Genomic DNA, 24,300 nt, shown 5'->3' with positions numbered 1-24,300 from the left:
TTCTACACCAACACCCACAGGTGCCCAGACTAGGGGTGGAGCTCAGTAGAAGGGTTTTGGTTTTTGTTGTTGTTGTTTTGTTTCGTTTTGTTTTTTAATGAGGCAGGCTTATGCCTGTAATGCCAAGTAGACACACTCAGAGTCTTGAATGGCTTGCTACTTAGTGTTTTATTATAGAAAACATCTCTTCTCTGAAAGATTATTTCTGAGGTTCATACCCTGAAACACAGGGCTTCTTCTTGTTAGTAAATATCTTTAAAGGGAATCCAAGATTATATTTCCAACTAGAAAATAAAACAAAACAAAACCTTAGAGGGATGATTGGAGTATGCCTTTTCTATTCTAATGACATTTTATTGGTTATATAAAAACTCAGAAATTGTACAAGTATCAAGAAAGAGCCCAGGGGAGACGATACCAGAGAGAGGGACACAGAACAGAGGTGTGGTCTCTCTTCCAGTCCCTGTGAAGGCAAATTAAAGCTTCAGGTGGAGGGAAGGTCTCTCCAGATGGGCTCAAGAAGAAACCTCCACATCTTACTGGTCCCCAAGAATCAGATAAAAACTCTCCAAAATAGAAATTTTAGACTTTTTCTGTTTAATGTTCTATAAGTTGTGAAATCAAAATGAGCATACGTTAAGTAAAATGATCAAAAGACAGAAAAGATAGTTAAGGGGGAAGATTAAAAGATGCATTATTTGCTTGATCTTTGCATTAAGAACCCATGATAAAAGTGGTAAATAACAGATTTTATGATAAAAAGTTACCTATACCAGAAGAGACAAAAGGGAAAAGGGACTTTGAAATTTTGATGCAAAGGGACAATAAGAAGCCTAGAGCAATATAGGGTATATATACACATAAGAAAATCTGTGTGTGTGTGTGTGTGTGTGTGTGTGTGTGTGTGTGTGTGTGTGAGAGAGAGAGAGAGAGAGAGAGAGAGAGATGTGAATATAAACAAAGTATGCATGTAAGACACATCAGAAGTAATTTTTAAAGGAATATTGGAAGACATTTTTGAGTAAAAAAAGGTTGCTGACTACATTAATTCATTAATCCTACTTAAAAAAAATTAACGACAGAATAAAGCTCAGGTAATACACTGGCAATTCAAATATAAAGCACACATCCTACATGGAAATGGAAATAAAAGGTAGCTTGATTTAAACAGAGCCCAAGTCCTGGTACCTTCAGAGTTGGATACCCGCCACACAAGTGTCTGAATAAACCAACGACAGACTTTTGAGGGGAAACGATAATGGCCCCAATATCCCATACCCAATTACTATGTGAGGGCAGATGAAAAGCATTCTCAGGCAGGCGTGGGCTCAGAACAGAGGCAATCCGTGTTCTCTTGCTGAGAAAATTACTCTAAGTCATTCTACCTGAGCAAAAGATAAATCAATATAAACAACTCAAGAATGAGGAAGTTGTGGTAATAAGGGATTGATGGTGTCCCTTCGGGCATTGTACTTCTTAGCCCTTATTGAGTTCTTTCCACGGCTTGACTAATGGTGTGGCAGATGGCATGTGGCAATCTCTTCCTTTTAAGAGGGAACGGCGCTACAGTTGTAAAACAGGACAAATGGATGTGCCTTCTCCTACCAGCCCCCGAGGGGGAACTAACAGAGAACTCCATCAGAACACGCTGGTCCTTTTCATCTGCTTCAACTGTGGTCAGCAAGGGCAAAACTCAGCCAGCCCCCAGGGTGAGCCCTGGGTACCTCTGCTGGCTTTGGCAACGCTCCTCACAGGTCTGGCTGCATCCCACTAAAATGGAAAAAGAACAAGCAGAGATGAATTATATGTCCGCAATTCTCTTGCTGTAGCTTTTGTTTTTTAATCAAAAATAATTCCTCTGGATTAAACTGATGCAGCCAGGACCTGACTTTCTCTCCTGTTCCTGCTTTCTCTACATGTCATGAACAAATAAATGATTTGGACAGTTAAACTCTGTATGAGAATTGCATTTTTATGTGTAATAAAAGGCTCATTTTCACATTGTCCAAAATTTTCCTGTGCAGAAAATCCTGTCTAATCACTGGGAGAGTTTTTGGGAGTGGAAAGATGTGTATTTTTTAAAAATCCAAATGACTAATACATTGTACCAAGTTAACTGATCAGTGTGAAACTTCCCTGCTATTTTCAGTGCCACTGGGATATACTGCATTTTAAATGACAACAATGCATTTACAAGTGTTTCTTCCTAAAGAACACAGGTCGCCGCCCGTCAAGAACTGTATGATGATCAGGAGATAAATGGTCCACACAGCAGGAATATGAAGAAAACCCATAGGTAGGAAGTCTCCTGCAAATAAGAGAGAGCACCAAGGCTGCCTCTAACCCGTTGGGGAGGTGCGCAGACTTCTTTCCACTTTATGATTCTTCCCTCAGCACTTATTCTATAATCATCACACAATCATGAAAATTAGCCATGGTAATTTCATCCCTCGAGGAAATATGTGGATGCTGGCACCGTGACAAGTGGAACAGTATAAAAGGACAATTACCTTAGGCCTACACTCCTTTTCTCCCAAGATTTCCAAGAAAGAACAAAGTTTTTGAGATTCATAGCAGAGAATTTTGCCTTGACTTCATCACCATGGTCTTCCACTACATTAAGAGCTTAAAAAATCTATATGTTCCAAACTCAGTTTCTTGTCTGGAAGGCTGACCATCCATCCTTCATTTCCAAACATCCCGCAGATATATTCTGAGTACCTCCTATATACCAGGCATGCCGTAGCCTTTGGGGAGCATTACAGTATAGGAGTGAAGAGCAGGCACTCCAGGGACACATAGTCTGGGCTCAAACCCAGCTGTCATTTGCCATCTTGTATGGCCTTGCCTGTCTTCCTTAACTTCTCTTATTTCTTCACTTATGAGGAAAATACTAAAGCCAACTTAACGGGTCAGTGTGAGGACTACAGGAGAGTATACGTGTAAGATGTTTAACTTATTATTATTAGCAGTAGTCGTAGTATTGGTAGACGTAGTGGTCTACGCAGGCTGACATTATAAGACACTTCAGTTGGGTGGATTAAACAACAGAAATTTATTTTCTCCCAGTTTTGGAGGCTGGAAAGTCCAAGATCAAAGGCTGCAAGGTTAAGTAAGTTTTCTGGCGAGTTCTGTTCTTTGTTTCTAGATAGTCACCTTCTCCTGTGGTAGAGACAGAGTGAGCAAGCTCTCTGGTGTCTCTCCTTATAAGGACACTAAGTCCTATCAGATCACATGTCCACCCCATGACCACATCTAACCCTAATTACCTCCCAAATGTCCCACATTCAAATACCATCCTATTGGGGGTAAGACGTCAACATATAATCTTGAAGGGACACAGTTCAGTCCATATGTATTATTATTATTATTTCCACTTTCCAGCAGCTATGATTTATCATTTATATCTTTAAGAGGAAAAACACACATTTTTTTAAAAAGATGTCAGAACCTACGTGGAAGAATAACTCAAAAGAAACCACCATTAGGCCTTCAAGAAATGATTCAGCTTCTCTTTTTATGGACTCTCTATATCCAAGTATCTTGTTGTCAGCCCACCCATGCTCTTCAGATATGGCTCCAGTAAACATTGTCCCATAAGGATTGTAGACATTTCTGAGGTAATATTTAGATTGGCCACAAGCCATCCCTCTAATCTGACTAAGATTTGTCCACAGCATCAGGATTTACCAGTTGGCTTATGACATGTGTACACGGGAGACTCCAACAACAGGGCTTCCAGCTGACCTAAGGAAAAAAATTCTTAACCCATCCCTGAAAAGGCCAGCCTCTCACTCACCTCTGGATGGGCTTCTCAGGGTTTCTGGAACACCCATCTCACTTTATGGAAGGATGCTGAAGATTCTTGATATCTGGGAAGAATGACACTGAGCAGGAATGGCCTAGTGTCATAAGCAGAGCCATGTCCTCTCAATCCCCTTCGTCAAGGGGAGGTAAGGGACCCTACAACCGTATGCTGGACCTGGGCCAGATGCTTGTTATACACTTGAGTCTTTTGCAGTCTGATTGTTGAATCTCAGCTTGAAATTGGTCATGATGAAAATATCTATACCATGAGAATCAGAAAATACTGCAAGTCAGGACCTTTTTCTTCCCCAGAAGTTTCGGATTACCAGCATACCACTGGACTTCAGTATCTCCATATTCAAAAAGTCCTACACTGGGATATATAACCATAGATTCTTGGTATCCACACAAAATTTAATGCATTGTACTCTCTACTCCTTACTTGGCATGTGTATTTTGGGAGGAAAACAAAAGTTGCCACAAACCTAGAAAACACATTTTTAAGGAATTTATAAAACCCAAATATATAGGTGAATATCGTATCATGATAGTGAGGAATGGGAATAAAACCGAATAACGAAAGTGAGGGATCTTGAATATATGACAAGCACATGCCAAGATCTATGATATCTAAGTCATTCTACCATCTGCACCTAAGGTGTAAAGGGTTTGGGTCAGAAGCAAATTGAAGATACTTCAGTGCTACATGTGATACACACACATGCCCTTGTAACCCTGCAAACCAGTGATGGACAGAGTCACATCTTACTAGTTTCATTGCCCGTAGTATTTACCACAATGCTCAGCATGGAGAAAGCATTCAGAGCATGTTTCGAGGATATATGAGTGAGTGGGTGAAAGCAAATAATGATAATAATAGCAATAGCCCCCCAAATAATAAAACTTTAATTTTTGAGTAATATTTGTTCCAAGTATACATTAGATGCCACCACTGACTTATTTAGGGGCCACCAATGGCTTCCCAGGTAACCCACACTCAGCAGCCCTGGCCCCCAGCCCCTTCCTGACCAGCTGCCTACCTGATTCTCATCCTCTACCCCTCTGCCTCTCATTCACTTGACTCTGGCTGTGGGTAATCTTCTCTCTTCTCCTTGAATGTCCCTGATTTTAGACTTTGACTTGGCTTGCTCTTTGACTCATGCAGGCCTTTGCTCAAATGACATCTCCTCATGGAAAATTTCCCCGGCCAATCTACCTAAAATAGAATTACCATCGCCTCAACAATGTTTGATCTCCTTAGCCTATTTTATTTTTCCATAGAGCCCTTATACTTTCTGATATTTGCTGACTCAGTGATTGGTTATCTGTCTTCATCTCTCTGAAGACTGAATCTCTATGGGCCTAAGGACTTGGTCCACCTTGACTTGGTGCTGGAATGGTGCCCATTATAACAGGTGCTCATTAAAAATCTGATAGCTGATAAATGAATGAGTAAATCACTTTATCAACAAAATGGAAAAGAATGACTGGTCAATGCAGCGTAGGCTAGAGGTGAGTCCTGATTTGCAGAGGTAAAAAACAACCCTGCTCCCTGCTCCCTGAGGCAAGCTCCTGTTTCCACATTGCTCAGTCATAGGGTATCATACTGGATTTTCTGATTTTCCACACTGCCACTCTCAGGGTTAATATTCAGAAATGAGAGTGATCATACTATGTCCTTGGCAAAAATGTGTTGGTACTTATAGGTTAAAACCCAGATCTCTGAGGAACGCATCAGGCCATACTACTACTCTGTCTCAGACCTACCTTTCCATTTATTTTCTCCAGATTTGTATCCTCTTTTCTTGCCATTAGTTAGATTCTTTATCCAAGCATGCTGAATCTGGTTTTTGGTTTCTTGGGTCCTCCATGCTCATGCATGCCGCCATCTTTATACCTTCTATACCACTGACTAGATTGCCTCATCTCTCCCCAGCCTGGCACATGGACCATCCCTCCCCCAGTCCCAAAGCTCCCTCCAATACGAAGCCCTTCCTGACTACCGCCAAGCTCACTTCATTGACTTCTGATTCGTTCTTCAGAAATACTAAATGGGCTCCTGGTTCTAACACACTTCCCCTCTTGAAATAGCTCCAATAAGAGTGCTAATCTCCCGGGTACACATATTTAACCCCCATCACTGAACCAGCTAAGTATACAAAGAAATTCTCTACAAATGCTGAGGAGAGAGAGCCAAAGGCCTAATTAATTTTTCAACACTGAAGTCTGAGTTTTACAATTTGTCTCTTTTTTATGGTAATAAATTTTTCTAAAACAAGCAGGGCCTAGTGATTGGGCAGGAGGCCAGCAATTCCCATTTGGCAAGGAGTTTTCTTGATTCCGACTGTGTATACTGGGAGAACAATGCCACAGGTCAAGTGTCAATGTTAGCCCAGTTCCCTTCTAATGAGAAAGGAGCTCTTTCATGTGTGCTATCTGCCAAAAGATAGCCATGGACGTCCCCCTGTCTCTCACTCCAGTCTCTACAAGCACTCTGGGCCCAGCATATGCCAGTATTTTCAAATTTATTTTGCAGACTTGAAGAATGGGTGATCTGGAAGTGACCTTAGGAGTTAGTTAGTTATGAAGTTAATCATTTATTTACTTATTCTATATGTAAGAAGTATGCATGCTTCCAACGTTAGCTTTCAATTCATTCTTGCCATTTACCCAATCCTACCTGTCCACAAAGATCATCTAAATGTCTGCCATCCCTCTTTCTCTCTATTCCAGGGTCAAGTCCCATTATTTCAAGAAGTCAGATTTTTAGCTGCAAGTTGCAACCGAGGGCCAAAATAATCCCTGCCCTTTTCCTAAGGGTGTAGGTGATGTGTGCCCACTCAAGGCTGTAGGGGGTTGTCTGGATTAAAAAGTCTTCACAGGGAGGCTTTGGTAAATTATTAGGAATATCCTCACTGAAGTCCAACATAGCCAGGCCTTTTGAAAGCCGAATTTTCTTTTTGTGTCAACTGTTAGTTTTGTAATCCTGTGTAGCAGCTTGAAATGACATAAATGTAGAATCTCATAGTTTCTGTAGGGCACATGTGGTGTAGCATGACTGGATTCTCAGTTCAGGATTTCACTGAGCTGATGTCAAAGGGTCAGCAGGGCTGCTCTTCTTACTTGATGCTCTGAGTCCTCTTCCAAGCTTACCAGTGGTTGGTAGAATTTATTTCCTCGTGGTTGTTGGACTGAAATTCCTGTTTCCTTGCTGGCTGTGAGCCAGGGGCCACTCTTGGCTGCCCACATTCCCTGCTGCATGGAATCCCTCCACCTTAGCTAGCAAGGTTGCACTGAATACTTCTTATGTTTCAAAACTCCAACTTCCTCTTCTGTGATGCTGGAGGAAACATTCTGTTTTCAAAGGGCTTGTGTGGCTCAGCTCATAGGATAATTTCTCAGTCAGTTGATATGAGACCTCGATTATACCATCTGCAAAATCTCTTCACAGCAACACCTAAATTAGTGTTTGACAGAATAACTTGGAGTAGTGTGTATAAAGCAGGGGCCAGATATCTTGAGGGGCCATCCCAGAATTCTGTCTACTGCTCCTTCCCAGAGCATTCAAAAATGTGGATTTCAGAGAGAATATGTATACTGCTCTCCTACACCCACCTTGAGTTTTTTCTTATATACAGCGTTTTTCTACACCTTTGCCAAGGTTTTCTACAGGCATCTTGATGTCAGTGTGTTGTCATTTCAGATGGCTTGAGTAGAATGAGATGAATTTGGAAAGATAAAGCAGACATAGCAGCTCATCGCTGGTCATATCATATCTTGATGGCACCTATGTTGTAGTGAGATGTTATTAAAGGGTTTCCGGTAGACATGTAATATAGGATGCAATCATATCATAAATCAGGCGTGCTGGAAAGAAGAATGAGTGCATGTGAAGAGACCAGGGTGGAGCTGTCATGGTGCCCAGGAAAGAAATGACAGTGGCCTAAACTAGGGTGGTGTCGATGGGGTAGGAAGGAGTCCTTTGCCGCTGTTACAGCCTGACTAGACATTCACTTCGCATTCTCTACACTTCCCTTTCATGTTACTCATTACAATATGTGGAACTGTTGCTTAGCTTGTCTCCCTCCCTCTCCCGATGGCCCCCTGATGTGGCACTAGGCACATGTAGGCCATCGGTATATGATCATGAATCATCTAATGTGTGCTCCATACCATAGCAAATCCCAGCACAGAATTCAGCTGTCTCTGTTTGAAAACCTGTGCTGGCCTTGCTCCTGCTTCTTGTGCCTCAGTTCCACTGGCGTGCTCTGCTGGACCTGGTAGCATCTGGGTTCCTGTCGTCTTCCATCTGTGCCCCTAAGGTCAGAGGGCTAGCCCACTTGACCCAAACTGGTGTTCTCTCCTCCCAGCTAACCATGGCTGTTGTTTACCAGCCAAGACTGCACAGCTCCATCACGTGTCTGGCAAGCCTGAATATTTTCTTGCCTCCCCCAACCCTAGAGGCTAGAACAGAGGCTGCTTTTGTTTCATGTCCCCGATAGCCATAGCCACCTTTCTCCCAGTATGCCATACATCCTTGGCCACAATGCCTCTCTTGGCCTTCTGAACCAGCTCACCAATGAATAGGGACAGGAATTTCCAAAGCCCCAGAAGCACATGGACAGAACATTTACATTTAATAGACCATTGCTATCCTATCCCACAACGCCCTTGTGAGTTTCATGAGTCCAGTTGGAAATGCTTCCGGTTTCCCCTGTTCGATCTTCGCTATGGCTGCTCCTCTCTGCTGGGTAAGGCCTGCGAAAATTACTTTGCTTGTAGATTTAATTGACTTCACTTGAATTTTGCTTTCAGTCCTATTAGAAGACAAGCCATTTGCTCCCACACCCCACCCTCCCCCTTCAAATGAGCATCAAGGGACCTGTTTGTGTTTTGTTACTAAGGCTGTTGTTGGTCTTGAGGCTCCAGTAAGAGCAAGACCCTCTTGAGTCTTGGCAAGCAAATCCCACACAGCCTCACTCTGTTGGTTTTGTCCTCTCAGCCCTGTTCCCTTGCGGACAATTTGTAAAATTAGGAAATTAAGAAAACAGAGACTGGAAAAAAAAACCTGGGAAATGCTTAGTAAGGAAAATCCCTTCCTAAAGATGAGAAACCTCAACAGCAAATTTGCCAAGGGAATTTGCACTGTAGACTCTCATCTAGGTGCCGTAAATAATGAACATTCTCTCTTTCTCTCCCTCTCTCCACCCCCCTTCCTGCAAAACACAGTAGATGCTAATTGGACATTAATTTATTTTCTCTAGACAGCTGGGAAAGAAAGAATACCTTTGGATTCAAAATGGCGATGTATGCATAAATGTCTTCCATAAACATTGGGACTCAGTTGGAGACTCGATCTAAGCTCTTTCTTGCTATAATTTTTCTTAGAACCCTGCATCATACTCAATCCTTCCCTTTTCTGAGTTCATGGATTTCATATCCACCGATCACAGAAGTATGAGGGCTGTCACTTGAATGAGCTGACAGGTACCTCTTTTCTTGCCATTAACATGGTCCTTTTCTTCATGTGTGAAATATCACACTTGTAAACATTTTACCCGCAGGTTTATTTGAAAGGAGAAGCTGTTTTCAGAAGGAGAGACGAGGCCCTGGTTCTGATTTTCTTCATGAATGTTCTGAGTCAGCCAAAAGGATACCTATACTCAATGGGCATCAAGAATGGGAAAGAAAGGAATTCCACATAAACTTTTCTAAGGCAAAAAACAAAGAAGGTTTGTATCTTCAGTGTGACCACAACTTTCACTTTAAATAAGTTTTACTTAAATCAGATTGTTTGAAATTTACATCCAGGGTCTGCCAGGCATTAAGGCTCTCTGTTTTTATAGGGAGATAGTTTCCCCTTAACTGGCTCACAGGGTACAAAGGGAGGCATCTGGGTACCATGTGAGGCATTGCTTTAATGCCACCTCTCCTGGGCTGGGAAGTCAGCTCTGCACTCCGGCATGGGACTTGATTCCACCTCCTTGGCTCCAAGCTAAAGAAACAGTGATCACAAACTGCTCTCAGTCTGTGTCCTCAAAGAGACTGTGAGCTCTTTGAGGTAGAGGGTTGTATCTTATTCAGTTGTATTCATTGGTCTTGTCCCCCTTGTCTGCTAGAACTGGGGCACAGGACCAAAAACGAAAGAGAGAGAGAGAAGGGAAAGGAAGGGGGTACCAGGAAGGAGCAGGAAGGATAGAAGAAACAGGAGGAGGAGGAGATGATAAGGAAGAATGGGAGACAGAGACAATCCCTACAGAACATTGTTGTGGGGTGCCTGGGTGGCTCAGTCGGTTAAGCATCTGACTTCAGCTCAGGTCATAATCTCATGGTTTGTGGGTTTGAACTTCATGTCAAGCTCTGTGCTAACAACTCGGAGCCTGGAGCCTGCTTCAGATTCTGTGTCCCCCTCTCTGTCTGCTCCTCCCCTGCTCTCTCTGTCTCTCTCTCTCTCTCTCAAAACTAAATAATCATTTAAAAAAATTAAGAACATGCTTCTATAGAGGATGTGGAAGTAAGAAAAGAATAAAAACAACTTCAACTATAAAATTTCCTAAAGCTCCAGCAATGTGCTATTCCCTTCTTTAAGCAAATCAGCTACAGAGGGACACTAACAAGGAAAGCCAGGAGACCCGCCCTGCTGTCCTTGTCACTAGACACATCCTGAGGTCAGAGAAGGCTCAAAGATCATCATCACCTTCTCCACCTCAGGAACAGGGGCAGTGAGAGCTGTGAGCCTGTTACTTCAGGGAGAAAGTGGCAGGGAGAAGTGATAATGATGTATGAAGTGTAACTGTTCATTTGTGTTCATTTAGTGAACAAATTAGACACTTCACATATCTTGTTAATTTTTGCAACTTATTCTGAGAGTTGAGATTGAGATATTTTGTTGACATTTCACATAGCACAACCATAAACAACTCCCGTCATACAGAGAAACAGTATTCTGAATTGCAGAGGGTCATGACGTTCCCAGAAAGACTTCAGGTACCTATTCTCCATTCCCATGAAGGCTCTTCATGAAGGAAGAGTGGATTTGAACTATCAGATCTACATGGAATACAAGAACTATTTTCAGAGTGCATTTTATGGGCTGGGCAGTAGGCCAAAGGCACATTTTTTTTCCTACTCTAGATCATTTGACTTGTCCCCAAACCCTATTCTCACACCCAAGTACCCAGATCCAATTTAGAGATGAGAAAATGGAGACTAAGTAATTTGTCCAAGATCATGCATTCTGGTGAAGCTGATATTTGAAATGAGGTCTATCTGCTCTCCAAGCTCATTCTCTTTCCATCGCACCATGCAACTAAAAATAAAGAACCAATTGGAACTTAATTGAGATGTGCTTCTTTATGACCCAGTAGAGACAAAGACTGTTCTGGAGACAGGGACTTAGAAATTCTGAAAGTCCCCAAAATGTTGATCATCCTAGAGGATTGAACTTATTCTTAATATGCACATGACTTCACCATTGACATAGCCAACGCATACTATGAGAACAAATATTCTCCCATGTAACATGATGGAAACTCTACGTGGAAACCTGGTGGAGAGCTGATCTTGACACAAAGTGGCCCTGAGACAAAAATAGCTATCGCCCCTCCTTCTCCATTTTCCTTTTCCTTCCTCCACTTTTCTCTTTTGCCTTTCCCTCTCCCCACCCCCTTCATTGGTCCCTCCTTCGTTGTCTCTCTATATCCTTTGCTTTTCCCTATATTGGTTGCATTCCCTCCTCCACCTAACTTCCTCCATTTATTTGGACAAATGAGAAACAGAAATGGCTATAGAATGCTCCAGACTTATATCACACCAGCCTTGCAATGACAGAAGAAGGGGATATTTTCATTCTTCTGTTATCAATACATGAAATCCTCTGGAATTCACTTGATAGATCCTTTTGGATCATAGGCTCACCCTCTGTACTAATTTCTGTGAACAAGGCCTGTCGTTGGCAGCCCACTCCGTGGTCTAGCGCAGTGGGAAAATGCCATGTGTCATCCCCATCAGAGCCATATGGAATAGAAGGATGGTTATTTCTCAGGAGGGAGGGTGGGTTCTTACCACAAAAAGGGATGAAGAGATTAAAGCAGAAAGTAATTGACAGAGGTCCACAAAGATTCATTTTGACCTAACCTCACTTAAATTCCCAGAAGCACACATCCTTCTCTCCTTTCTTGATTGCCAAATTTTTAGTTCTTTCCCAGGTTTGGAGTTACTCCTAATACTTTATTTTAATATCATCTGACACTAAAGTATTGATGTGCACACTCTCTGGCAAGGCACAGAGACCCCTCACAGTGTGGCTGGAGGTCATGATGATCTGAGGAACATGACCACCACCATCTTTACCATATGAGATGGTTATGAATCTGGACTCTGAACTCCTAGAGAGATGCAGGTGGTGTCAACCAAGTCATCACGAGCAAACTGTGGGATCTTGTCCCTGAGGTGGTTTCCTCATTGGCAATATGGTGGAAGGGTGATGTCTGTCTCAGAGCCCTCCAGTGAAGGTTAATTAGAAATGTACTTATAAGACTGTTGGGCATGATGCTTGGCACCTGGGAAATATATCAACAAAATATAGCTACTCTCTGTAGGTCCCAGTCACAGCTCTGGACATTTTATGTGATCCTAAACAGTTGAGTCAAGGGGGAAAGTATTTCCTAATTTATTTCACAGGTGAGAAACCAGAAATTCAGGAAGAGCTGGATACTTTGCTCCCACGCTTGTAGCTCATGAGTGGCAGCCTGGGATTTTAAGCTATCAAAGCCCTACTCATTTGATCACCAAAGGATCTCCATCACTTTGGGATAAAAATTTAGGTCATGACCTGGTAAGGGACAGAATATTGAAAGTCGGGTTGTGCACCTGAATATCCAGGGTGCCCAGAGGCCGGGACAGATGGCAGGCGTCCCCGGGGGTCTGTGCGTAGCTCCATGACTGCTGTCTCAACGCTCCTTCCTTAATGTTCCATTTATCATCTCGCAGACAGTCTACAGGGTGGTTTTGGAACCGCCGCCAGGGCGTTGCTGCCGAGAGGCTCCTGGGAAGCAATGGAGCTGCTGTCTGGTGTTGTTATTTCTTTCACATGCTGTGAGCATTCTGCGGGATGGGTGGGTTGAGACAAGGGCCCGTGCCAGAGGCCTGCGCCTTCCTGTCAGAGAGTAGCTCCGTGGGGCTCTCTGGCTGCGGGTGATGGTGCTGTTGAAAACAATTTCTGTTGAGCAGAACCCTGAGCGAGGGCCAGGCTGTCTCTATGCTCCTTCTCCTGCCGCTCCAATTTACGTCCGATCCCAGGGTAAGTGTTCCCATCTGTGTTATTCTATTAACTGAAAAGGAAGGAATTAGCGCATGAACTTGTCACATCTTGTGACCTGTGGCACGCTGAGATGGGAGGTGGTGGCAGAACACATAGCATTCTTTCTCTCAGCACCTCCCAGACTTGCTGAAGGAAAATCGGAAGAGCCATTCAGACTCCATGCAACACACCGGCCCCGGCCCTAAAGTCAGATGAGGCCTCTCTGAGCTGCACCTTATGGAGAGATGAAGGGAAAGGGTGGCAGGACCTCAAAGGAAATTTCCCCTCGCTGCCAAGCTCCAGATGGAGGGCCTTCCCATGGAAATGCTTGCTGGAGACACACTTTGCTGACACAGGGCGCTGCCAGGGGGAAGGGCCTCTGGTGGGGCTGCTCGTGTCCTTTCTCACGGGGGATCGCAGGGCCGGGGAGGTGGCACACGTCCTCCTTGGTGCAAGGGCCCCACAGGAGGGCCCTGTGGGAAGGGTGCTGGGGACTGGCTTCTCACGCAGAGACTTTCGATGCGACATGACAACACTTTGAAGGTGCCTTTGATCCATGTTTTCCTTTCACAAGGCTTTTACAGGAATCCATGCTTGACTAAGTGTTGGATACAGGTTTAGGGAAAAAACACACTCGGGTATGAAGTGTTCGGGGGAACTGGGCTCCGTCTCGAGATTTCCTGATGGCATCGGTCTGTACCAGTTTGCCTTGGCAGAAACTCAGTTAGGAAACGAGAGGAAGAGGGGGGAAAACAGAAAATAGAAGTTCTTCTTTTCGAATTCAACTACACTGCACCCCGGTAAATGGCGGAGACCAAAGGTCAGAGCAATCATAGGCTCTCTTTTCAGAGACAGTGAGAGATAGGGCCTCTCTCATGGGTGAGTTGGTCAAGGCGGAGAGAAGGCTCTGTAGCCCCCAGAGAAGTTTTGCCCAGAAGGAGGGGCTCCCTGCCAACTCGGATCGCCACCAAGAGGCATTGTGTGCTTCCTCCTTCCCATGTCCTTCCAGAAAAGAAACACACCGCTCCATGAAGACAAACATTGATTCCAGGATCTCACAGACCCAGCCTGTGTCATGACCTCTAGAAATAATTTCCATCAGCAAGAATATAAATATGCCTTTCTCTCTCTCTTTGATTTCCTCTGTTTTTAGAGTTTCATGGCACATACTGGGAGTCACTGTTGAGGCGGTTCCAGGCAGGCTACTCTCTGCCTCACCCCTCACCAATAAATTGTGAATTGGTAAGTCAGGGCTGAGGTCAAGGAATTTCGAGAAGCATGTGACCCACAGGACCACGATACAGCTGGTACACGCGCATGCTTGGAAGCACTTTGCACAGGGGCCTCCACCTATCCGTAAACCCATGGATAACACCTGATTCCGCCATTCCTCCAAACCTCAACTTGAACCCTCCTGTTGAAAGGGTATATTGGATCCCCCGCAGCACCAATGTTACGAAACAAGACAGAAGAACATGCCATGCACACTTCCACGCCCATTTGGTACATAATGTCCTCAATGGTTAAGGGCTTCCCTAGGTTTTAAACAAACAGTGATTCACCCAGTAACATTTTATCGGGTACAATTTTTTAACTATGGGGGGTTGCCTTTGGTAATCTACAGGTGATCACAATGAATGGTGGTCTAGAAGGAGTTGCAGACTTGTCATAAGTATTTTCAATTGAACATAATAAAGATATTAGAGAGTATCTATTAAGCCTTTAATATGACTCAGGGGCTGTAAATATATTAAAGCATTTCATCAACTGTATGGAATAGGTGCTATGATTATCCACATTTTACTGATGAGGAAACTGAAGCTCCAAGAATTTGGATGATTTGCTTGCGAGTCTTCTACTGGCAATGCCACTCTGGTGCCCAACCAGGCAGGCAACTCCAGACACATATTCTTTAAATGCTAGGACAGTTCTCTGGGGAAACTGGGAAGGTGTAATGTATCTTACGACAACAGAGAGGGCAGATTATGACAATTATTTCACACCCTGCATTTTCCTCCATGTATTATTTGGTATCCACAAAACCATGACCCCCTCTCCACCTCTCTTGAGCATCACTTACCATGTCCAACGTCCATTGCTCATCTGCACCCACAGGGCCAAAGGCACCAAGAAGCCAACACGTCCCAACATCAACTAATTACCCTTTCCACTAAATCTCTCTTTCTTCTTACACTTTCTGGTAAAGTAGAAGACTTGGCTTTCTCTTTGAAAAGGAAAAAAAAGAGACTACCAGCTATAGCTGTCTCCAGCCTGAAAATCAGGAGATCATAGGCTAGAACCTCAAGAAAGGACATTCCCTTTCTTCCAATAAAGATACATTTCCAACTCACAGTTGAGATAAAATGACCACACATGTGTTTATTCATTTCAGGTCTGTTTGGCCTTGAGGGTAGAACTAGGCCTCATTTATTTTTTTTTACTATATCCATATACCTAGTACAGTACCTTTAAATACTTAATGAATATTCTGAGATCAGTAAATGAATCCCTACATTGGATTCTGTACAGGTTTGTTGATTCTTCGTTGTAAGGGCTGATGTAACACCTACTAGGTGCCAAGTGTTCTCTTGGTCTTGTGAATGTAGAGCCAAACAAGACAACCATTTAATGCTTAAGAAGCTGACAGTTTCGGAAAGTCATAGTGGTCTTTTAAAATCATAGATCAAGTTTCTTTTCTGGTTGAAACTCTCCAATGGCTTCCCATCTTAAGGGAGAGTAACATCTGAACTGTTGCACGGCCTCCAAGGTGCTCCTTGACCTGGCCTGTGCTTCCCGCCTCATGCCACCTTCTTTGTTGGTGAAAATGGACAAGCGACATTGGCCTGTTGATCTTTCTCTGCCTTGAACCTGCTGAGGTCATTTCCCTCTTTGAACCTTGGCATCAGCTGCTTCCCTGAATTCCCCTTTCCTGATCTTCAGCTGCCTCCCTTCTCTGGCCCTTCATCTATCAGCCTTAATCACTGCTGCTTGGAGAAGCCTTCCTAGATGACCCAACTAAAGTCGATGATGCTCCTTTGTACCATCCTGGGTGAATCCCCCGTGCAGGGCTCCCGGAGAACTAACACGTTGTTTCTCTATAAGTCTATCTCCCTGGCTAGCTTGTAGGAGTTAATAAAAGTGACATTCTCTGACTTGTTCTCTGTCGTATCCCATTATTAGAATAGGACCAGACATACTGTGGATGCCCAATAAATAAGAGATTCAGAACTGAATTCCTGAATAAAATAAACCACCAGCCAAAGTGCTGGACGTGGCATTCCCTTCTCATTCTGTTTGTTTTAATTTTCAAGAACCTACTGTTTTCCAATCTCTCCATTGTTTTATGGTTTTGTTGCTTGAACTGTTTGTTGAAGCACAGTTTGTAATGTTCAGAAATTAGAGAATCTTTGTCATGAATAAGGACTGGGTAAATAAACTGCATAAAATAGAAAACTCTGCCATCATTAAAATGCTCATGTATGCCTTTATTTATTGACAAGAAAATCTTGTCATATAGATTATTGATTAAAATATTTATAAATGTTATTAATTAGTTCATTGAAGTTGTGTTCTTTCAGAAAGTTCTTCAGTAAAATGTTAGTGGTTGTTTCCTCAAGGTTGTGGGACCTTAAGTAATTTATTACTGATTTAGGTAAATATTATTTATAGGGGCCCCTGGGTGACTCAGTCAGTTAACTGCCCAACTTCAGTTCAGGTCATGATCTCATGGTTTGTGAGTTTGAGCCTCGCGTCGGGCTCTGTGCTGACAACTCGGAGACTGGCACCTGCTTCAGATTCTGTGTCTCCCTCTCTCTCTGCACCTTCTCCACTGGGTGATCTCTCTCTTTATCTCTCTCTCTCTCCTTCAAAACTAAATAAACATAAAAAATACAATTTATAATTTTTCTGTAGATTAGTATGCTTACAATAATTATATAAATTTGCCTTGTTGGAAGGACATTTTAAAAAGGTTTTTTTCCATTAAAAAATAGAGTAAGAAAACAATATATGGAACAAAAAAAACAGAGACAAACAAAAATATGATTTATTGTTCTTCAGGGTTTCTCATGGACCCCTATTTCCCACAGAGCAAAGTCTGAGCAACTTAGTGTGGCCTGAAGATCTCTTCCATGGTACCGTCTTCTCCAGGCTCCCTTTCCAGCAAGGCCCCCACTAGGATTCTAAACCCAGGCAGACCTCTCCTTTTGCAGTTCCCTAAGATGGCCATGCTTGGCCATGCTCTCATTTCCGTGGCTGCTCTCTGTGACCACAGTGCCCTTCTTCACCTTGCTGTCAGAACACAGCTGTGCGTATTTGTACCTGTGAACCCATGCCATACTTCCTCCCCTCTGAGACCTTTCTTTTCTTTCTTTTTTTAAATGCTTATTATTTATTTTTGAGAGAGAGAGAGTGTGTGAGCGTGAGTGGAGGAGAAGCAGAGAGAGAGAGAGACACAGAATCTGAAGCAGGCTCCAGGCTCAGAGCTGTCCGCGCAGAGCCCCACTCAGGGCTTGAACCCACAAACGGCGAGATCATGACCTGAGCCGAAGTCAGACTTTCAACTGACTGAGCCACCCAGGACCGCGGAGACCTTTCTTTAAACCTTGCATGTGTCTGTGTCAAAGCCCTCCTTCTCTCTTACACCTACCTCTTGGTATCTGCTGTTCACATCCATGTCCTGTCTAATACTTGCACTGTGTTCTGGTAATTAACACATGCCTAACAATTGTGGAAAACAGTCTTGCTCTTAGTCCATCACCACCCTGAAAATGCTGGCATTACATCCACTTGACAGTATGGAACATTGAAGAGAGTTTCCTGATGTCACAGTCAGTTATTTGGTAGGAGTTCCAGGATTCTGATCCAGCTGGTTCTGTCCCAGATGGCATGAGCGTAACGATTACAGCCTGCTGCCACCCATGTGTCACAGCACAAGGCACCTTACGGGCCTTTCTTTAGACTTAAGGAGTGGCCAATGCCACAGAGGTACCAATTTTCTCACTGGGATGAATCTCCATCTTAAATACAAGAAATAAACCTCAACACTCACATGCCCTTTGCCTTTTTGTGATTCAAGTTATTCATCTTTTACTACAATGCTTTTTTTTTCTTTTTTTAATGTTAATTTAACATTATCCCCATGAGGTAGGAGGGCAGAGAGAAAGGAGACATAGACTCTAAGGTAGGCTCTGACGCAGGGCTCAAACTCACCAACCACAAGATCATGACCTGAGTCGAAGTCAGACGCTCAACCAACTGAGCCACGCAGGTGCTCCATGATACTTTAAGTTGTTTCTGAAGTAAAACCTTTTGAGGATGCACCTTCAAGAATATGTCTCGTGATAGGAGGTCCCACTCCTGATGCCTTGTTTCTGTTTGACATTTTAGTCCCTTAGAAGTACGCAGAGGTACAGTATAGTCTGTTATTAGAAATTTAAAAATAAAACTCAGTAACCAAGAATACAGAATGATGTTTACTCCATTGAATGCAGTACTTAAGGGCACAGAGCTCAGGATTTCCAAATTTTCCTTTCACCTCTTACTGTGGTCCCTTGGGTAACTTGCTTTTTTTTCTATTCTCTTCTGCCCTATGACATGAACATGGTAATACTACCTTTTCCACAGTGTTATTTTTAGAGTGCAATGAAATAATGCAGGGGGAATGATTGGTATGGTCTGGAACATAAGTGCTCAATCAAGCATCACATCCAAAAATGAGCTATGGTTGTCACTATTTTCCACTCCAGGGACCATATCACACTGGGAAGAATAGAGGCCAGGTAAGACTCTCAGAAGCTTGAAGTCCTGAAGGAAACGCATGTTCCTTACTAATCTGCAGACTTAGAAGACTAACAACTCCAGTAGCTGGTAACATTTACCTCTTTTCAGACTATATTCCCCTGTACTTTTTTCCTAAAGGTTTGCTGCCTCCCTTTTTCCTATTTTTTTCCAGTAACACTCTTCTCTAATTCTAGCTGGCATGGACCCTAGTCACTTAAGGTGAGGGGTGGACATGTAAGCACTCTGTCCCAGGGCAAGGGGAAGGAGATAGGAATGAAATCGTTATTCTGCCACTTCTGTAACTTACTCTCTGCCCCCCCCCCCACTCTTTTGGACCACAACACCAGCTAAGTGGAGCCTGGGACTGTTCCCAGTCTAGCAGGATCCCTGAGTGGGAACCTGAAGTATATACATCCTGAATATGCAGGCTCGTCCAGGAATGCCTGGAGGGTTAGCCAGACAAGAAGGATGTTCGCCAAGGAGTCTCCTGGGTGGGATTCCAACCTATGACTGTTTCCCTACCTGGCCACAGCTCTGTTAGAACAAATGTTCCCTTCTGTTGCAGCTCTTAGCCTGCCTATCAGTTCTTCCCTACATACTAAATTTACTGAGGCCTTTAAGGATGCCTGCTTTATTAATATTCATCCAGCATGCCAACAGAGAGCCTGACCCAGGGAACACACACACTAAACGTGTGGAATAGATGAGCGAGTGAATGAATGAATGACAAAGACCTAAAAGCTCCCAAGTTCGACCCAAGGAAAATAGTTTTCCTTGTATGTGAGAGGCCATTTTGAATTGAACCTAGAATGGTGAGTTATTCCAATGGAATTTGACTACCCCTGCCCCTAAGAAGTAGTAACAATACACTGTAAGCAAACAATTTTAACTGAAACAAATTCCCACCGATCTCCATAGCGAGGGTAACACCGAATGTCCCAGCATTAGGTCTGTTTCCCAGGAGCATGCAATGAGAGGGCCTGGGTAATTTCTCTCCCTAGTGCTCGACCACCTGAGGATTTTGAAGAACAGAAATAAGGAGAACCTACAAACATTACAAAAGCTGTCAAAGAGGGAGACATCCCTGAAATGACCTGGGAATCCCCGCAACTCAATAAGAATCCACAGGAAGGGTCACTGGAGGAGGGAGAGGTTTTTTGTGATGTTTTTGTGATGTGTTAACAGTACCAGCTGTGTTGTGCACTTTTTCTGTGGCTTTGGGCATGAAAGTCAGTTTATTCACTAATGTGGAAGTCTTAATGGTGTCCACCTCAGACATTATTGTTAAGATTGAGTTATATATTGAGTTATATATTGAGTTATATATTGAGTTCTGCATGATCGATAATTCCAATGTGTGATAGTTCTGTAAGCATGATGAGGAGGAAGGTGAGGAGGAGGAGGATAGTAACCGATGATGAAGTCATGTTGCAAAGCTTATCAGAAATGCTCCGTCCTGATCAGTGTAGGGAAGTCCTGAGTGGGCTTTCCCAATTCTGGCATAGAGCTAAGGAGCCAGAGAAGGGAGTTTTATAACCATTCTGACAATCCAAAGGTATTTTAAGACTATTGTGGTCAGTAGTAAAAAAAAAACAAGGATTGCAATTTTGAGGACTTGTCCAGAGGTATGGAGCAAGTGCCCATCTGGACCGCCAGCCAGTTTCTACTCCTGATATTAGAGGCAATTCATCCTTTGTGAGCAATGTACCAGATAGTTCACTGGCATGAAACCACTGTGTGTCCTCACATGTTCTTTTTTTTCCTAGTATGCGTGATGTGAATGAGTTCCTTTAAAAGTCTATGCAAGAGTTAAGTCTTAGAAAGATGTTCAATACAACAAGACATTAAAAGGCAATTTTCTGTGAAGGTAGAGCTTTCTGTGAAGCTAGATTAAGTGAATATTATGGAAAGTTTCCTTGTATAAAGTGAACCTAGGAGTCCACGAGTCTTAGAAGAGCTGGTCTTTCTTTATAGGAAAAGAGTTTAAGATCTTTCTAGAAAAGACTGGGTATTTGCATGTATGGGAACACATGTAGAGTGCTAAGTCCAGAATGTCAGCAGAGAAGTGTGACCATATGGTAGGACGACATGGAGAAATATTGCACATTCGTATGAAAACTGTACCCTAAGGAACATTAAACTGATCCTAGGAAGAGGTCCTTGAAATTCAGAAGGAGAAAAATCTGAAACATAGCTGATTAGATGACTTTTCATACTTTAGGGGTAATGTACAAGTTTGTGTGTTCTTATCACGTTAATAAAGCCTGCTCTATCTTTATTTATCTTGTCTATATGATGTGTCCAGTTGAGAGTAATATATATATTCCAAATAAACATTTCCTCTGAATTTCTGAAAGATTAATTTACATATTTATTTAATACTCAGCCATTGAGACTAGCAAAGAATATTAGTTATTTATTCATCACGGGATCTAACTCCAAGTAAATTAACTCTTGACCTCTGTATAGTTTTTTCCACTGAAGACTCTACTCTGTCAGATATTAAGACTGACATATCTATGTTGTTCTTATTTGCATTTTCCTGATACACATTTTCCAAAGACTGTGTTTAAACTTCTGAGACATGTTAAAAAAATTGTATCTTCCAAGAGGTGTGTTTGTGTTTCTCATCTGAACTGATAGTTTCCAAATATTGTGGATTTACAATCATTTACATTTATCATCATAAGAGATAAATTCCCGCTTCCTTCTATGATCTTATGTTTTCTGTATCTCATGCTTTCCTACCATTTTCCCGTATTTCCTGTCTTTTGCTAGTTGAACTCTGCTTTGATTTCTTTAATCTCCTGCAGTAATTTGGGAGGAATCATCCTGTTTTTGTTTCTACAAAATTTTGCAAAATAACACACTTGATCTGATATTCCCCTAATTATCAAGGTCAAGAAGAAACAATAGCCTTTGACTCAATCCTATTTTAGTCGAGAAATTTAGCACATTTTATTTTTTCGTTCCTTCTCCTGTTTCCCGGCATTTCAGAGTGTAATATGTGATTTTAGACAGCTGTTATTATTTCTAAAATATTTTATATTTTGAGTTAGAAAAATCCTCCTTCCTGTTTCTTTTAGAAACATTTTTTGCGCATGCGCACTCTCTCAAAAATAAATAAACATTTAAAAAATAAAATATAAATAAATAAAAAGGGGCTCAGTTGGTTAGGCATCTGACTTTGGCTCAGGTCTTGATCTCATGGCCCCACGTCGGGCTCCTTGCTGACCGCTCAGAGCCTGGAGCCTGCGTCCGATTCTGAGTCTCCCTCTCTCTCTGCCCCTCCTACTCATGTTCTGTCTCTCTCACAAAAATAAACATTAAAAATAAATAGAGACATTCTTGGCCTTGTTCTCATTAATTTCCACTTGAAATCTTGTTCCGTTTGCTTTTCCATGGTCTCTGCAGGGCGTTCCTTAGATGCATGGCCCTGGGTCTCTGTTCTGTGCCTTTTCCCAATCTCTATAGCCACTTAGGCGTTATGGTCTTATATGTACTTGGGCATCTGGTTATCACCTCTGTGCTTAGGACTCTTGAATGTCTGTCCTCAGAGCCTGTTTCTCTCCTGACATCAAGATGTGTGCACCCAACCAGGTTCCCCGATGTCTCCACCAGGTCTTGAAGGGGTGGCCTCATGTAGGCAATGAAACGTGTGGTTGGACCTTGCCCTAACTCTAGAAACTCTGTGATTGCCTGAGTGGCCGACTTTACTTTTAACAGCTTGCACTTGTTGATGGTACACCAAGACCTGTCAGTGTCCCCAAGGCCGAGGGGGGGGCGGGGGAATGAGGGATGGGGGGAATCTCCCTCTCCCTCAGTGCTTAGATTCAGGCTGATTGGAAGCCAGAGCCTCAGGCAGCAGCTTTTAAAGTATGCAAATATATACAGGCTGTCTACCAAGAAGATGAGGAGGCTGTAAAGCAACCAAAAGCATTTATTTGGGGTTTTAGGGATTGCAATCCAGGAGACACAGAGTCGACCAAAATCGAAAGTGTGCTCCGAATTCCAAGTGGGGAGTACAGGCGCCTAAAAGCAGAAACCACAGGGTTACATAACTTGTTTGGAAGGCATTGTAGTTGGGGCTGACAGAGTTAAACTGAGGATCTAAGGGGATGATTGACTATTTCGCTAACAGGTGTTACATTATCTCTGTTGAAGTCCGAAGTTGCAGAATGTGTTCTAGAGGGCGGGCCAGGTGCAATTGACAAATTGCAATCCACAAAAGTCAAAAGTCCGTGGTGTTCCAAAAATTGAAACAGGATTGAAATAGGAGACTTTCATAGGCTGTGCTTCCTCAATATCCTCTAGACCCTACTTTTTGTGATGCTGCTTTATTTTGAGAGGGGTGTGGAGAGTATGCACCCACGTGGGGGAGGGGCAGAGAGAGTGGGCGAGAGTGTGCTGTCAGTGCTGAGTACAACTCGGGGTTCCATCCCAGCACCTGAGATCATGGCCTGAGCGGAAACTGAGCCAGACGCTTAATTGAACCACCCAGCGCACCCAGACCCTATTTTTAGTGACTCTCTTAGCTCTGCTTCCCTTACTTTGGAATCTTGTCTCACCAGGTACACCTCATCTTATTATGCTTTGCAGATAATTGCGTTTGGTTTTTTTTTTTTTTCTTTGTTTCGCTGTTGTTATTTTACGAATCGAAGGTCTGTGGCAACCCTGTGTGGAGCAAGTCTATCAGTGCCATTTTTCCAGGAGTGCTTGCTTCCTTCATATCCCCGTGTCACATCCTGGTAGCTGTCACAATATTTCAAACTTATTCATTATTGTTAAATTTGTTATGGTGATCTGTGATTACAATTCACTGAAAGTTCAGATGATAGCATTTTTTAAAGCAATAATGTATTTTTTAATTAAGGTATGTATGTTGTTTTTGTTTGTAGATGTAATACTATTGCATATGTAGCAGACTACAGTATAGCGTAAACATAACTTCTATATGCACTGGAAAACCAAAAATTTTATTTGACTCACTTTATTGCAAGATATGCTTGATCACAGCAGCCAGGAACTGAACCCTCCATATCTCCGAGGTATGCCTATACTGTGCTGCGGGACCACAAGCCCAGGCCCTGCTGGCCACCAAACCAGGTGATCTGCAGGTGTCCCCTGGGCAACAGGCGCAAGGCCCAGGGCTCTGGACGAGAGAGGGGGTGCTCTTGGGCTCTTGTAAGGCAGAGGGAGGGCACCAAGATGGTACCCCACCAGTGGGAGGATAAAGATGGCACCCATGGAGAAAGACAGAAAAGAAAAGGAAAAAGAGAAAGAGGACAAAAGAAAAGCAAAAACAAAAAGCACCTGATGGCTTTAGCAACGGAGAGGGAGAGCATAGAACTGGTGCCCATCCTTGCCTTCCTTCCCAGAGATTCTCCCAACAGGCCCCACCCCTCCAGACA

At 43.0% G+C, this 24,300-nt stretch overlaps 2 long non-coding RNA genes across 2 annotated transcripts in view; one reads left to right on the top strand and one right to left on the bottom strand.

Moving 5' to 3' along the window:
* LOC115275446 overlaps positions 1–9,553 on the top strand; it is a 33,997-nt gene extending 24,444 nt beyond the window's left edge. The window contains exon 3 of the long non-coding RNA XR_003901566.1: positions 9,372–9,553. This is a non-coding gene — a long non-coding RNA (uncharacterized LOC115275446). The remainder of the gene's footprint in view (positions 1–9,371) is intronic.
* Positions 150–3,868, bottom strand: LOC115275449. The gene is made up of 3 exons (XR_003901570.1): positions 3,800–3,868; positions 1,725–1,770; positions 150–284 (listed from the first exon to the last, which is right to left on the bottom strand). It is a non-coding gene; the product is annotated as an uncharacterized LOC115275449 (long non-coding RNA).
* Positions 9,554–24,300: the final 14,747 nt, after the last annotated feature.

The sequence above is a fragment of the Suricata suricatta genome, chromosome 12, assembly GCF_006229205.1.
Source record: "Suricata suricatta isolate VVHF042 chromosome 12, meerkat_22Aug2017_6uvM2_HiC, whole genome shotgun sequence".
NCBI lineage: Eukaryota > Metazoa > Chordata > Mammalia > Carnivora > Herpestidae > Suricata > Suricata suricatta.
This window is presented reverse-complemented; position numbering and strand designations above follow the sequence as displayed.